The 15,232-nt window shown below is 36.9% G+C and overlaps 1 protein-coding gene across 3 annotated transcripts in view; it reads right to left on the bottom strand.

Moving 5' to 3' along the window:
* HS3ST5 (heparan sulfate-glucosamine 3-sulfotransferase 5) overlaps positions 1–15,232 on the bottom strand; it is a 245,711-nt gene that overhangs the window by 96,112 nt on the left and 134,367 nt on the right. For 2 of the 3 annotated variants that reach the window (XM_074368466.1, XM_010965448.3), the window contains one exon: positions 4,105–4,218. The gene's annotated coding sequence lies outside the window, so the exon portion shown is untranslated. The remainder of the gene's footprint in view (positions 1–4,104; positions 4,219–15,232) is intronic. The other variant, XM_074368467.1, reaches the window with a different exon arrangement.

Below are 15,232 nucleotides of genomic sequence, written 5' to 3'. Positions count from 1 at the left end.
GCAGACCACCTATGAATGGCAGATAATATAATTCCTCTGAGATGGGTACCATCCTACTATATGTCAGGAACCCATGTTCATGAATATTTTTTATGTGATAGAGGTAGGAACATTTTTCTCTATTATATTCCAGCACTTTTCAGAAAAATATAATTTGGTATTATAAAAATTATTCTCAGAAATAATATTCATATAGTGACAGAGTTTACAAAATAGTTCTATAATTTAGGACAAGACCCTAAAAGTATTCCGCAAATTAGCCATTTTTTGCTGTATTAGTGCAATCATTATTTTTGCAACCCATTCTACCATCCAGATACTTAATACCTAACAATGATGCCTAACTGCAAATGTTATGGAGGCTATTTCAAAAAAGTTAAACGTGCTGTTGTCATAGGCCTATATTTTTAGAAATACTTGACCATTGAAATTGGCCAGATGAATCTGAGTAACTGATGATAGATCTTCCATGTCAGCAGTAATCGTGGAACTAGAGGCCTCTTCTAGGCAGGCTTTCCCAAAAGACATGAACGTGGTTTGCTAATTTCTCTTTGATGCCTTGAATACTGTTCAAAGTATCAAGCTAGGTTACCAATACTCATTCAGGTTAAAATACAATTTTAAAAAACCTGGTAAGTGGTTTCTGTAACTTATCATGTAAACAAAAGAATGGGAAAAAAGTGGGTAACTTTCTTAAATCTAAATACATGCATTAGATCATATGCTGAGATTAAAGACTTATCTGAATTCAGTAAGAATGCAATTAAATGCTCAGAAATGGAAAGCACCTTACAGTTTTAAGAAACAGCTGTTTTTACTATCATAATAACTAAAGCACATGCTTAATAACTCATCAAATACAATTACATCCCTTCAACATCTACAAGGTCAAAACCAGACATCAGGCACAACTTGAAGTGCCATTAATTCCTCTGAAAAACTTCCCAAGAGATTGTTTCAAGAAGCAGCAGGCTCTTACACAGTATTGAATACAGTTCCCCGTGCTATACAGTAGGGCCTTGTTGTTTATCTGCATTATGTATAGTAGTATCTGCAAACCCTGAATTCCCTGTAATAGTCTATAATAAAAAAGAATATGAAAAGGAATCTATACATGTATGACTGAATCACTATGCTGTATACCAGAAATTAACACAACACTGTAAACTAACTATACATCAGTAAAATAAATAAATAAATAAATTTTTATAAAGAAGCAGCAGGCTGAAACCCACTGAGGCCTGTAGGGTGTTTCAGGTACTTTGGGAGCTGGACATGTACTTTTTGAACAATGTATTGAAGGACAATTACTCTTACTCCTCTGAATGAGTAGCTGGCCATACAGCTGTTCCTTTTACAAGGTACATGGTTCCATATACAGCAGTCCTGATTTCCAGTGTCTTGTTCTATGTCTAGTCTTTGGTTTAGTGATTACGGCCATTATACCTACATTCAAGAACATATTATAACATATTATAAGGGTAAGAGCCACCTAGTGACTGATAACTGAACAGCATTCGGTCAGCATTGGAACTAGAGCCATCTTTTCTAGATCTGCTCCCAGAGTCCCTGTGCAGGCATGGTGGTTCTTTGTGTTTGGTCTTGGCTTCCTCTCAATGCTTCCACCTTCCTTACCATTGCCTGCTAAGAATTTCAAACTGTTTGAGGATTTCTTAACTGTGTCAACGTTTCTATTTACCAGACATACACCTATAATAGTACGTTTATAAAGTCAATCATAATCTCAAAGCCATCTTACAAATAAAATATTTTGATCCTCACAACAATGTCATGGGCAATGAGGATACAGAGACAGGAGGAGGTTCTATGATACGCCTGAGTCACTTGAAGTTAGTGTCAAAATATAGTAACCATCTCCTAACTCTGAATCGAGCCCTCATGTCACCCCCATTACTGCCTCATCATTTGCTTGGTTGATTAGACTTGTGTTGGAAATTCTCACCAGCTGTGTGGTTTTTAAAATATGTTAGTTAAACTCTCTGAATTTTAGCTTCCTTGTTGGTAGAAGGGGAATAACAATACCTATTTCCTGGGGTTAATTTGAGAATTCAATGAAATGATGTATGTAAATTAAAAAACCTAGAATAAGGTAAGCAGTCAAAAACGTTACCCCTCCCAGTCCCCTCTCTAGGTCTACAGAGGATCTCTGAAGTTACTCTGTAATTCAGAGGTGGGCCAGAAGAGCAGAAAATATTTAAGAATCAGTAGAGTGACAAAATTTAATTTACCCAAAGATTTATCAGTCATCTACTACATCCCAGCACAGTGGGAAGTGCGACAGCACAAGTGGAATAGCAGCAGCCAAGGTATTTTGGCAGCGGGAACAAGATTTGTCAATGATTTCCTGGAAAATAAAGAGATTCCAGGAGGGGCTAGCTCTGCCAAGTTTAACAGAGCTCTTTGTAAATTCTTCAAAAATAATTTCAAATAGAATAACACAATTTTGAAACTGATAAATCTTACAGTTTACTCTTAAATAGCACATCCCACCAACCCCCAAAGTGTTATTTTTATCAACAGTGATACTGTATTCAACCGACACTATTACACAGGGTGAGGGAGGGACCATGGAAGAGCCAGTCTCTAAAGCAACTTAGAAATGAGACGTTAGAATCCTATTAGATGTTTCTGCTTTGTTTCCATTACTTGAATCACCTAGATTGTAAAATATCCTAGGGTAGGAATAGCCAATTGTCATTTTCTCCATCTTTCTCCTTCAGTGCCTGGAAACACAAATACTTGTTGCGATGTATTTGGTTTAAATTGTTAAGAATAGAGGAGAACAAATTCCATTATTATCAATATGAACTAGTCACCAGGGAACCGTGTGAGGCAGTGTGGGAAGTGGAACAGCTCAGGGTTTAGGTCAGACACTTTGTTGCTCATTCTGCCTCTTAGGATTTTGGGCAGTAACCTGACCTCTCAGGGCCACAAGGTTGCATTGTTTAGAATGGGAATGATGCCATCGATCTTCTAGTATTATTGAGAAAATCAAATGAGATGAACAATTATTGGACATACAGTAATAAATAATGATTTCTGAATGTTTGATATGTATTAGGCACTATTCTAAGCTCTTTTTATTTATTAGCTCATTGAAACTTTACAACTTAAGGAGATGGTTGTATTATTATTATTGGAGATGAGAAAATTAAGACATAGAAAGTTTTTTTTTCTTTTTTTAAATCTTGCCAAGGTCAAGCAGCTAGTAATCGGTTGAGCAGGAACTGAAATTCAGGCAGTCTAGCTCCAGAGTCCGTGTTCTCAACCACTTCCCTTCGTTGCCTCGCTCCCTCATAGTAGCTCTTTACATGCCCATTTCCCCTGTCCTGGACTTCCGTATACAAACATGCAGCAGATCCTGCCTCTCCAGAAATAACCAGCTACACTGGGGAAACAGGACGGATACATGAAGAAAGACACAGCAATACACGATACAAGTTGTCAAATGCCAGAGGAGAAGTAGGATGCAAAGTTCTACAGACATTCGGAAGGGAGGAAATACCTGGGATGGGGAATCAGCAAGATGTAATGTTGGTGCAACTGGACTCAGGACTCGGAGGGAAAACAGAACTAAAAGCAGCAAAGAGAATTGGGGGACGTTATTTCAGATAATGGGACAGCAAGGACAAAGGCTTTCAGTGTTCAGGAAACAAGGCTCAGTGTCAGTGAGGAAGAAGGGTTCTATATGTAAACACTGAGACTAGAGTCAGGAGGAAGTTTAAAGTCATTTTGTAGGATGTTCTTTTGATTTTTTGTTTTTAGGGATAGGTAATTAGCTTCATTTATTTCAATGGAGGTTCTGGGGGTTGAACCCTGGACCTGGGTCATACTAAGAATGTGCTCCACCACTGAGGTATACCCTCCCCGCCCTCTGCAGAATGTTCTAAAAGCCCAGAGACGGGGGAGGACCTCCTGCTGGAGAGCCACCCTGCATCTTGGAGTGGCTCTGCGCTTATGTGCACACATCCAGGTCCTGCCAAGGAGTGCTTTCAAAAGGCTGATGAGACGGCAGGTGTGTCACAGGGGTGGGGAGTTAGATAAGGGATTGCAAGAGCACACGGAAGTCTTCGGGACACATACCTACATTCAGACACTTCCCAGTTACTCCAGCGGTGATTTTCTGGTTGGTGGATAGTCCATGGCCTTTCCACACCTACCACTGTCCCTTTGGCTTGCTCCCTGCTCTGTTAGCACCTAGGGGTAGAGACAGAGGCAAAGTGGTTTTCCAATTAGTCTTTTTTATTTTTTTTCTCTGCTCTTTAGTAGCTGTGTTTAAAAATTTGTGGGGAAAAAAGCATGTATGATCAGAACATTTCTTTCTTTCTTTTCTTTTACTAGTACTTCCAGTCCCTTTATTAAACAATTTGCTGATGAAGAGCAGAGCTCACATTTAAGCTTAACCTTGGAATATGTGATTGCTAATTTTCTTTGGTCAGAGATGGGTTTGTAAATTGAGGGCTATCCACCTGTACTTTCAGGTAACGTTCTCGTTCCTGATCTGGCTGCTGAGGTTTTTAGGTTGAGTGTGGTTAAAAGTACTCTCCTTAAAAACGCTATGTATTGTGTATCTCAACTGACTTTTTACAACCATTTGATGATTATCCATCAATCATTCTTACCTTTGCTATCACTTGAATATATTAAGCAATTGCTGCTTCTTCCTAAATTGAGTATAGATTACCAGGAGACCTGAGAAATTCTCTAGCTGCAGCATACACGTCTGGCTCTAAAACTGAAAGTGTTGTATTGGAAGAGATGAAACAGAGAAAGTGATGAGGGAAATGAAACAGATTGCAATGAAACAGATTTGCAATGGCAATCTCTTTGTTTAAAAGTAATATTTCATTGTGATTTCAGGCTATTATTAAGAATGTATATGAAATCTAAATAGACCGTAGAAGCCCAGCCCTAATACATCATTATCTCTAATATATATTTGATAATAGTAGACATAGAGATTATTCTAGTCCAAAATAGTCAGAATATTCTTCATTTACTTGGATCCATTGGATGAAAATATATTTAGAGTGCAAAGTAAAGACACACACACACAATCTCTTTCAAGAAATGGAAAGACCTTGAAAGTGTATACACCTGGCTAATAGCCAGCTACCAAATCAATTGTATTTCTTCTCTGATTAACCCACTTTCATACGTTATTTCTAGTTTTTCACTGAATCCTTTCAATGCTCCCCTCACAATCCCGATATTGCCCAAAGAGTTCTAGAGAAACCAGAGAATGAGTAGAAAAAAGTTCATTCAGTTATTGCAGGACATGGCATATGCCAAGAGTGTGCTCTTTTAGCCAGAAAACTGGCTCCATTGATTGTGAGAACTTCTCAGCTTGTTCACAGGCATGCTAAGACCTCAGTATAAAATAAAACAAAACAAAGTTGCAACTACTCTACTTCTCAATTTGTTTGACAAACTAGAATTATTTCTAAAGTTCCCAAATAAACATAAATCATTATAATTATGAATAATTAAAATGATAAACTCAAGAGGGCACTCAACATTCATTACACTGTAGAACTTGTCCCCAAATGGTAATACCTTCAATTAGTTCAGTTTTTACAACAGAAGAAAAATGTGACAAGCAGTAATTGCATGTCTTTAGTACAAGAAACAAAACAAGTTAACTTGCCTTTAAATCACCCTCTCGGCCAGCAGAGGCCCTGGTCTCTTTTATATTCTTAACATTTGTACTAATTCCAGGACACAGAAAAGCAATAGATAACAGAAAATACACTGCCTTCAAAGATGTACATAGATGCACTTCAGCTTTATCAGTGATTCTAATTGAGGAGGTTAAAGTAGAAGGTAATATATAGCAATAAATGGTTTTAAAGGAGAATCTTTTAAAAGATATTTTATAAAATGTGTCAATATATTTATTCACCCAATTTACAAACATTTATTAAGCACTTACCATGTGTCAGTGTAAATGTGCTAAATGATAGTTACATTGTACAATAAGAACTAGCCAATGCAGAGAAAAGGGAACATGAGTAAACTGTTGGTGGGAATGTAAACCCAAGCAGCCATTATGGAAAATAGTATGGAGGTTCCTCAAAAAACTAAAAACAGAAGTACCATATGATCCAGCAACTCCACTCCTGGATATATATCTGAAGAAAATAGAAATGCTAGTTCGAAGAGATATCTGCACCCTAATGTTTATAGCAGCACTAACTGACAATAGCAAGGTATGGAAGCAACCTAAGTGTTTATCAGCAGACAACGGGATATGTATATATACACACATACACACACACATACACACACACACACACACACACACACGTATACATACATGTGTACATATATAAATAAATATTGCTCAACCATAAAAAAGAAAATGAAATTTCGCCTTTTACAACAACATGGATGGACCTGGGCGGCATTATGCTTAGTGAAATAAAGTCAGACAGAGAAAGACAAATACTATATGGTACCATTTATATATGGAATCTAAAAAATAAAACGAATGAATACAACAAAACAGAAATAGACTCACAGATACAGAGAACAAATTAGCGGTTACCAGTGGAGAGAGGGATGGTGAGAGGGTAAGATAGGTGTAAGGCATTAAGAGGTACAAACTACTATGTATAAAATAAATAAGGTACAAAGGTATATTGTACAGTGCAGAGAATATGGCCAATATTTTATAGTAACTTTAAATAGAGTATGAGCTATAAAAATATTGAATCACTATGTTGTATGCCTGAAACTAATACAACATTGTAAATCAACTATACTTTAATAAAAAAATAAAGACATAAGAAAAAGAACTAGCCAGTGATTTCTTTAAACAAACACAAAGTTTTATATACAAATTTGAATATACCAATATATTTGTAAATTCTTACAAATAGAAAATTTGATGTATAAATATTTATAAAATGAAGCTGTTCAAAGTGTAATTCCTCATTATTCTTGAAATTGCAATATAGCATTTTAATTAAAAAATTAAATCACAAAATTATTTAAACCCCAGAGTTTCCTCTATAAAAATTATAAATTTGTTTTTACAAAATATGTCCATTTTGTTGTGCAGTAATAGATGCTATTACAATTGTTAGGATTTTTCTTAGGCATTTATAGAACTAAATATAAGTCAAGTTGAAAATGGTTTAGCAAGTAGTAATTACAGTTTTATATGTATGTAGCTATTTTTGCTCTGATTCAATATCAAATTGGCAACCATGACCCAAGAAAGGGTTATCTTTTATTAGCAGCCACTTTGGGGAGATACATTTTGTCTTTCATTTAAGTAGAGGAAAGAATTCATTAGAAATGTGGTACAAGTGGTTTCAGAGTGATAAATCTCAAATTAACAATTCCACTTTTAATGATTAGTTGCCCGAGTCTTGCATTTAATTAAAATGGTTATTTTAAATGCTTATATTTAATTTAAACATAATTAGCTAAACCTCAAAGTTACTACCTCATCCATTTTAAAATTAATTATTTTATAAAATAGCTCAAAAAGTACTATAAGATTTTAATATTAAAATAAATCACGATCAGTTTGCATCTTTTGTTGGTTTCAGTTGTGAACCCAGAGTGAGCCATTTATATTAGGTATGACTGTGGGCTCTTTGGCATGACTAACATGTAGTAGAATCAAATATTAACATACCATTGATGTATCCTTTATACATATGATATATACTTTAACCTCATAGGCAAAAGTGGTCTATAGATAGGATATGATTATTTAAACTTTGAAAGGGATCTAAATTTTATAAATTATTTTGGCCTTAATACATTTAGGAGGAACCATTTTTAGCAGATGATTTATAAGTATGTAACAATCAGTTTAACAAAACTTCCTTTGTGTCAGTCTGATAATGTAACCAGAAAGTGTTTTTTCAAGGAAAACATTCTTATTTTAACTTCTATTTAAATGAACAACATGGTCTACATATACATATGAAGCAAAAGAGAGTGGAGGGTAATGCAGAAAAATTATTCCAGGTCTACAGAAGAAGCAGATATTCTAAAACACTCACAATAGCCATGTGGAGTGGGTTTCCTGGTACAGTGAGAAACTGCATCCTTGAATATCCTACGGTCCTTGGTTTGCTTGGTGGGCAAAACTGCTAAACTATGCATATATATTTATATTTAATGATATTACTATTACTTATCATATCCTGAAAACATATTGGGCACTAAACTAAATGCCTAATGGGGGGGGGTGATATTATTAGGCCCATTTTACAGATGGACAAAGTGAGGCTTGGGGAGGATAAGACACTTGCCCAGGGTCACATAATTTAGTAAGTCACGGAGGCAGGATGTGAAGCTTCATTTCCTGTCCCAGCTCTCCATCAGAGATTCAAGGAAGCCATTCTCAATTGTGAGATGCTTATAATCACCACCACTACCACAGCAAAATACTTCCCCCTTGCAATGATAGGGTGAGTTAATTAAAAGGTGAAGGTAACACATTTGGCTTGGTTATTCATAGTCCAGATCTGTTGCTCCCAATATTAGTATCTTCCCATATCAATGTATGCAGAATTTTCTAACATTTTATTAAAACCTGGGCCTTCTCTCTGATGAACACTTACAGTTGGGGGAATCGTTCCTACCATTCTCTACCATTATCTCAAACTGTTTGCACCCTCCCCCTCCCCATCTTATAGGAATTTTGATTCAGGGCAAGCTATAAAATCTGACTCAGCTTACACATCAAGTGAAGTAGAATATTTCTCTTCTGTTCACACTAGTACTATTATGTGGCATTCCGGGATGCCTTCAAGCTATATTGTATCTCAATTACCTCAACTGCCATCTGCTTCCGTTTCTTTCAGCCCCTTTTCCCTGGTTCCCTAAACAATGAATGATGTTACTACTCAAGAGTTAGACTCAGGTGCATTCTCTGCAAAGAATATGGGTAACACATACAAATATCCCTCCTGTCTAGATAAGGCAATATGAGATTGTGATCAAAGCCAATTATCCATTCATTTTCCATTTAACATGTCAACTGTCAACCACTATCTTAACTCTGGACATCCTCTGAAGGTCCAAAGGATTGGAACAGTCACAAAATAATGGTAATAAAGAGGGACTATTTGAAGAACAAGAAGGTACATCTGCTTTTGTTAATCTTGCTAAGGCCCTTAAACACCATCTGCTTTCTGTTCTTTTCTGGCTGCCATCTTCCCCTAGGCTAAAAGATTTTTAAATGACTGGGGAAAAAAAAATTGAGAAACTAGTTTGAGATTTTAATTCTGTATTTCATCTACCAGGCAGTGAAAAGCAGTTAGCCACGGCAAGTGTTCCTGATAGATAAAGAGTTGTTGCTTCATGTATAATTACATTGAGTCTAACGGTAGACATAGCCAACCGCATCATCCTCCCACTGTTACTTTCCCGCTAATAAGTCTGGAAAGAATCCATTTTGAGGAGGGTCAGAGCTACTTTCATTTTACTTCAAACCAGGGTTATCATGGAATAAAACTGATCATTCTTTTGGGAGAACAATTTTTGGAATGAAAAAAAAAAAGTATTAAAGAGTAAATGGAACTGACTGCTGTGACTGGCAGGAAGTTCAGGCATTTTGTGTTCTTTTGTGCTTGCTTTGGAATGTTAAACAGGTCAGGTTCTTTTAAAAGGAAAACATTTTATTCAGAACATTTCCCCATGAAAGCCCTCTTTGACAAAGTGTCATTTTTTGATATATTAGTGCATGTCTGCCCACATTTTATATTCAAAAAAGGCAAACGATGTTTTAACAACTTTTGACAAGCATGGGGAATTAAACTCCCGCAGACTGGACTCTCAGTGTAATGCTATAGACTGTCATATTTCCTGCTTTGTACTTCTCCATGGTGGAGCCACAACATTTTAAATTATATCAATATCAGGCTGAAAAAGGTGCAGAGTAATTAAAATAGGGAAACTTTAATTCATTAATAAAATATGTTTTAAGCATAGAATTCTGACGTTTGTGGAGAAAAAGAGCTACAGACTTAGCATTCCGTGAAATGTAAGTAAGTAGCAGGAGATACGTTGAAGGACTTTCTAGAAAACTAGCCAGGAAATCTCAAGAGATTTAGCTTCTTCTTAATTACGCTTACAAGTCACCTACTAGATTATAAATTTCAAAATCAAATTGCCCTTCATGTTGTTGGCAATGCAGGCTCTGCCTACGGGCAGCCTCACTTGGATATCAGGTACCTCAGGTCAGCAAAGTGCTCTCTATCCTGTGTCCCTCTGACTGTGACTCTGCAAGATGAGGTCCTGATGGTCCTCCAGTCTCATCTGTCTCCACTCCACCCTGCCCTTGCTCATTCATTCGCCCAGAGCTGCTGCCAGTTCATTGGGTATGTCAGGTTCTTGGTCCTCTGCCTAGATCACTCTCCCAATCTGCCTGGTTAATTTCTCCTCTTCTTTTCAACCTCAGCATGGGTGTCACTTCCCTCAGGAGGATTTTCCTGCCAGTTCTCTCTCTAGGTGTCCTGTAGAACTCAGTGGAACCCAGTCCAAGGCCCTGTCATCTAGTGGTGCCATTGTCTCTTTCCTTGCAGGCTGTAAACTCCATGAAGGCTAAGACCATGCCTATCTTATTTACTGTGAAATCTCTACTGCTTAGACAAGTGCTTGGAATATTCTAGACGCTCTCAGACACTTTGTCAAGTAGGCTACGAGTCATTTGAATGTGTGTGTTCATATGTGACCAATGATTTTTTTCCTTTTGGTGATAATACAAACTATTAAATATAACCACTTTTACCAAGTATATTAACTTATTTGAGTTGGCATGTAGTAATGTTTATGCTCCCATTTGATTATTTCATTTAGCCGGAACAAGTTTTACATTTTAGTTCAAGAGCTTTCTAATACCACCTTTCTCTATAAAGAAAGTGCAAAGTGGGCAATAGACATTGAAGAATGTTAAACTCTGGAATGCCATTCTTGAATTTAAGTTTAAGATACAGACTTCTAATAGTAACAACCAGGATAGATGGGAAGGAGTTAGTAAAGATTTATGGAGATTAACGTGTAACATCTAAAGGAGGTAAAGTGAAGGTCTTGCTTTACTTTCACTCTGTTATTATAATCTGATAACTCTTAAGGGGATGCTGCAACTGGGAAGGAAAAAAGAAAATTTGAGACTGATACCCATTAATGAGTAAGGGAAATGGAGTTGGAGAAGAGAGCATCTTATGAATATTGTTATTAGATAATCAAGAGCTGTAATAATCAATATACTCTTGAAAGACCTTAAATCTAATGAAGCAGATGTGGATAACTAAATTATGATTATGACAGATTCAGGGAATTGGTTCAGAGTTCTTTGCATCTGAAATTCAAATAAGTAATCAAAGTGAAATTGTATTAGCTGACCTCCTTAGATTACCTCTGAAATACAAGAGGCATTTATTAAGAATACCCAAAACAACAGCATGACATAACTGCTTCTGTGTTTCACAAATGCTGTTGGCCGTCGGGGAGGGTGGACGGAGTTGGGTGGGGGAGGGTGGGTATGAGAGGAAGGACACAGAAGAAAGAGCAGGAGCAACTTGGAAAAAGATAAGTGGAACTCTTAAAAATTGCCATGGCAGTACTTTTCTTAAGATTAAAAATATGGTGAGCTTATGGAATGCTATTTTCCACAGCAAAAGTAATATAGAAACAATTTTTATTCCTACATAAATTACTTAACACAGCTGTGACTTGCTTTACAGATTAACGCTAGCACGGATGGGCCATTGTGTATAAAAAAGACTACTTTTTTAGTCTTTGGCCATCAGTATTTATTCATCTCTTTAGTAAACTCTTATTCCTTATTTTGAAATATATTGAAATAGCTCACCAGGAACACACATGGGGTTGCTTTCACTGGCTCTCTTCTGGGCCTCCTGGGGCCATGACATGGAAGATGGCAGAAAATAATTTCAAAAACAGTAATAATGATAAATAAATTAAAGCACAGTGTCTATAGTCCCCACTGAAGAAATACATTTGTTTTCCTGAACTGTATTTTCATCTCAAAGACTGTTCCTACCAAACTCACCTCATTCTAAAATGCTTCTTTATAGCAATTTTTTCAAAAGGGTGCTTCAGATTGATTCTGAGGAATTTAAGTTCTTCATGCTGTTTTCTGGCTCTCTGCTTTTTATCGGATCAGTGGAAACAATATGAAAACACCTGTCACAGTTAATTTCAAATGTCTATCATCTACCAAATTATACATAAATGATCTGTGGTTGCAATGTGGTGAATGAGGAACTTTTTCAAGAAAGACCAACAACAGCTGTTGAAAATATAAGTGGATATGTTGCAAGAAAAAGCCACTTGTAGCATTTGCAGAAACTTACAGGGTTTATTTTTCACTTTCATCAGAATTGAGAGAACATTTCTGAAAAAACCAGTCTTGCTTTTCATTCACACAGAGTGTTATATATACATGCACACCGCCTACTCCCAGGTATAGACATTATTCAGCTAAACTCCGCAGGGCGGCAGCCTGGAAATGGAGTCTGATGGGCAACAAAGCATTTATTGGATGCCTAACGCGGGTAAATGACAAAAAATCGACATCCTCACCCCTCGCCACCCACCAAAACCAAGAAAGGTATAATTGTTGAACATGTACAGGTTTTTTTTTTTTTTAAGCACAGAGAAAGGCTCTGGGTTATAAATCTATTTTTATGTCCTAAATACCGATTCTGTTCTGCCATTCATGTTAACTTCCATGCCCATCACTCTCAAGAATGGGTGTGCTCCACGAGAATTCTGTTGTGCAGCCACAGCAGAGAATCCTGCTGGAAAGCCGCCTTCTGCTCTGTGATTTAGTGACAAATTCCTTCCCATTTCTTGTTTCAGTCACCTATGTACATCTACATTTCCCTCACAACCAAGAGGCTTTTCACCAGGAGTTGAAAGTTATGTCGTGTTTTCCTAACCCATCCCCCTTCTGTCCTCTGAACTGGGCTGCAATTCAACTGTAGTTTGAATACTAAGTATTACAGATTTTCACATTCAGATTCAAGGGAGCAAGTATGGATCAAAATAATGTTTACATTTATTATCTAAAAGAATAACACTTGAAATAGCTGGGCCTTTTGACATGTGGTTGCAATTTTATAGGAAATAAAATGATGTGAAAGGCAAGGGAAAACATATCCTTTTATTCTTTTAAACTCAGTGTATTTCAGACTTAAGCCTATGGGAACATAATGACATGGTATTACAATCACTCCAATGTTCCTAAAAGGTTGACATTTTTAAAGAGTGTATATAATGCTCAGGTGGGGCTCAAATGGATCTAACTGTCTCGGCTGCTGTTCTGTAAAGCAGTACAGTACAGTAGCTCAGCTAAGAGCAGCATTATCCAGCCCTCAAAAGGCAATAAAGAGCATTCTTAAATGCACCTTATTTCTAAACTACGGTGGCACATTATAGCATTCTTTGTCAGCACTTTATTGGTTTCACAAGAATAAAAACAAACACTGGGGTCTTTACTCTGAAATCCAGTTGTAGGATTTATCTTTCTAACAAAGGACTTGGTCCTGTGAGAGGTGTTCTAGTTATAAAAGAAGAATTTCTCTTTGTAAGAGCTTATTTGCTGTTCGAAAGGCTGTATTTATTTGGCATTCTTAATTTATAAATGTGCACTAAAGGCAACCAACTTTGTAAAATCATACTTTTCCATGATACAGATGATAAACCAAAAGAAGGAAATTTAATGAGATAAGAATATTTTTCTGTAGCTGGGCAAAACTGGTGCATTTATGCATTTGTATGGGAAGAAAAAAACCCCAAATTTCGTTTAAACAGGAAAAAAAATTGGAATACATCCAGTTTGCTTTCAACATTGTTTCTAGTGGTTAATTATTTACCACAATTGCACATTCACTGAAGTTTTGCCAAAACACTTACTCTTACTTTCTCCCATCTTTTATTTCAGCATACAGTGATAGGCAGCTGATACCAGTGCTTCTCTTTGCTGTTTTGAGTTTGAATTGTATATACATGAACGCAGGCTGCCTCAAAATAATAAAGGAAAATAGGATATATTTCCAAAGCAACTGAAGAACAACCTATTTTGCTACACTGTTACTGCAGAGATGTGCCTTGGAGAGTGGATTTTTTAGATGTGAAAAATGGTTTATTAATTGTAACCAAATCCATTACCAGTCAGTCCTGCCTATGGGTGACAAACACGACAAACAGCATGGTAAATGGCCGCCCAAAGAATGACAAACACAACAAATAACATGGCAAGTGGCCACCAAACCAAACATCTACTCTGCAATTATTTATGCAGCAAGAGTCCACCCATTTTAGCTTGCCTTCTGAATCAAGAGGAAAGAGGAACAGTGACTGGAAAAGTGAGAACACACCACCTCCCAACACTAGGAGTTTACCAGACTGTCCTGTACAGGTTTCCACAGACGCTAAGCAAAGAGGCTGGCGCCTGGAAAGGGCCCCTTTCAGAACAGGATCGTTGTGAAGCTGTAATTTCCCAACTTGTTTTAAGATCTATTTTCCTTTTTGTCAGGCTGGAATTTTTCAGAGACAAGATTCAGGAAAGCAAATGAAACATTACATATGGGACAATGGATAGATCAAGGACTAATACTTCTTTTCAGGATAAGAAAGCTGTCTGTGTATATATACATATATATATATATATATATATATATATATATATATATATATGTATATATACATATGCGTGCGCACACACACACACACACACACACACACACACACAGCCTGTCTTTCTAGAGGGGAGAGATATGGAGAAGAAAGGCTCTTAGAGAATAAGGGTAATGAGTAGCTTTTTACAAAATGCCACACCAGACAAGAGTCCTTCGTGCATTTTTTAAAAAGCAATGAGCAATATGTACCATGTACGTGACAAGCTATTTGACAGCATACATTCTGTTTCTTTTTACATACATTTAGCCATTCCCAGGGACTGTGTGAGTTGCCCAGAACAAGACCCTTTTGGATGTGGGATGTGGCTGGGGACTCAGGAGCCTGCCAACCTCGGGTTCTCATCATTAGACTCATTTACTGTCTAGAATGTAAGCTCCTTGAAGGTAGATTTTGTTCCGTTTTGTTTACGGTTTGCTCACTGATTTGTCTCTAGCACCTAAAGCCTGGCCTGACAGAGAGTGAGTATGCAATAAATATTTGGGATATAAACAAATGAATGTTGACTAGCTCAGACCCG

The sequence above is a fragment of the Camelus bactrianus genome, chromosome 8 (assembly GCF_048773025.1).
Source record: "Camelus bactrianus isolate YW-2024 breed Bactrian camel chromosome 8, ASM4877302v1, whole genome shotgun sequence".
Lineage (NCBI taxonomy): Eukaryota > Metazoa > Chordata > Mammalia > Artiodactyla > Camelidae > Camelus > Camelus bactrianus.
This window is presented reverse-complemented; position numbering and strand designations above follow the sequence as displayed.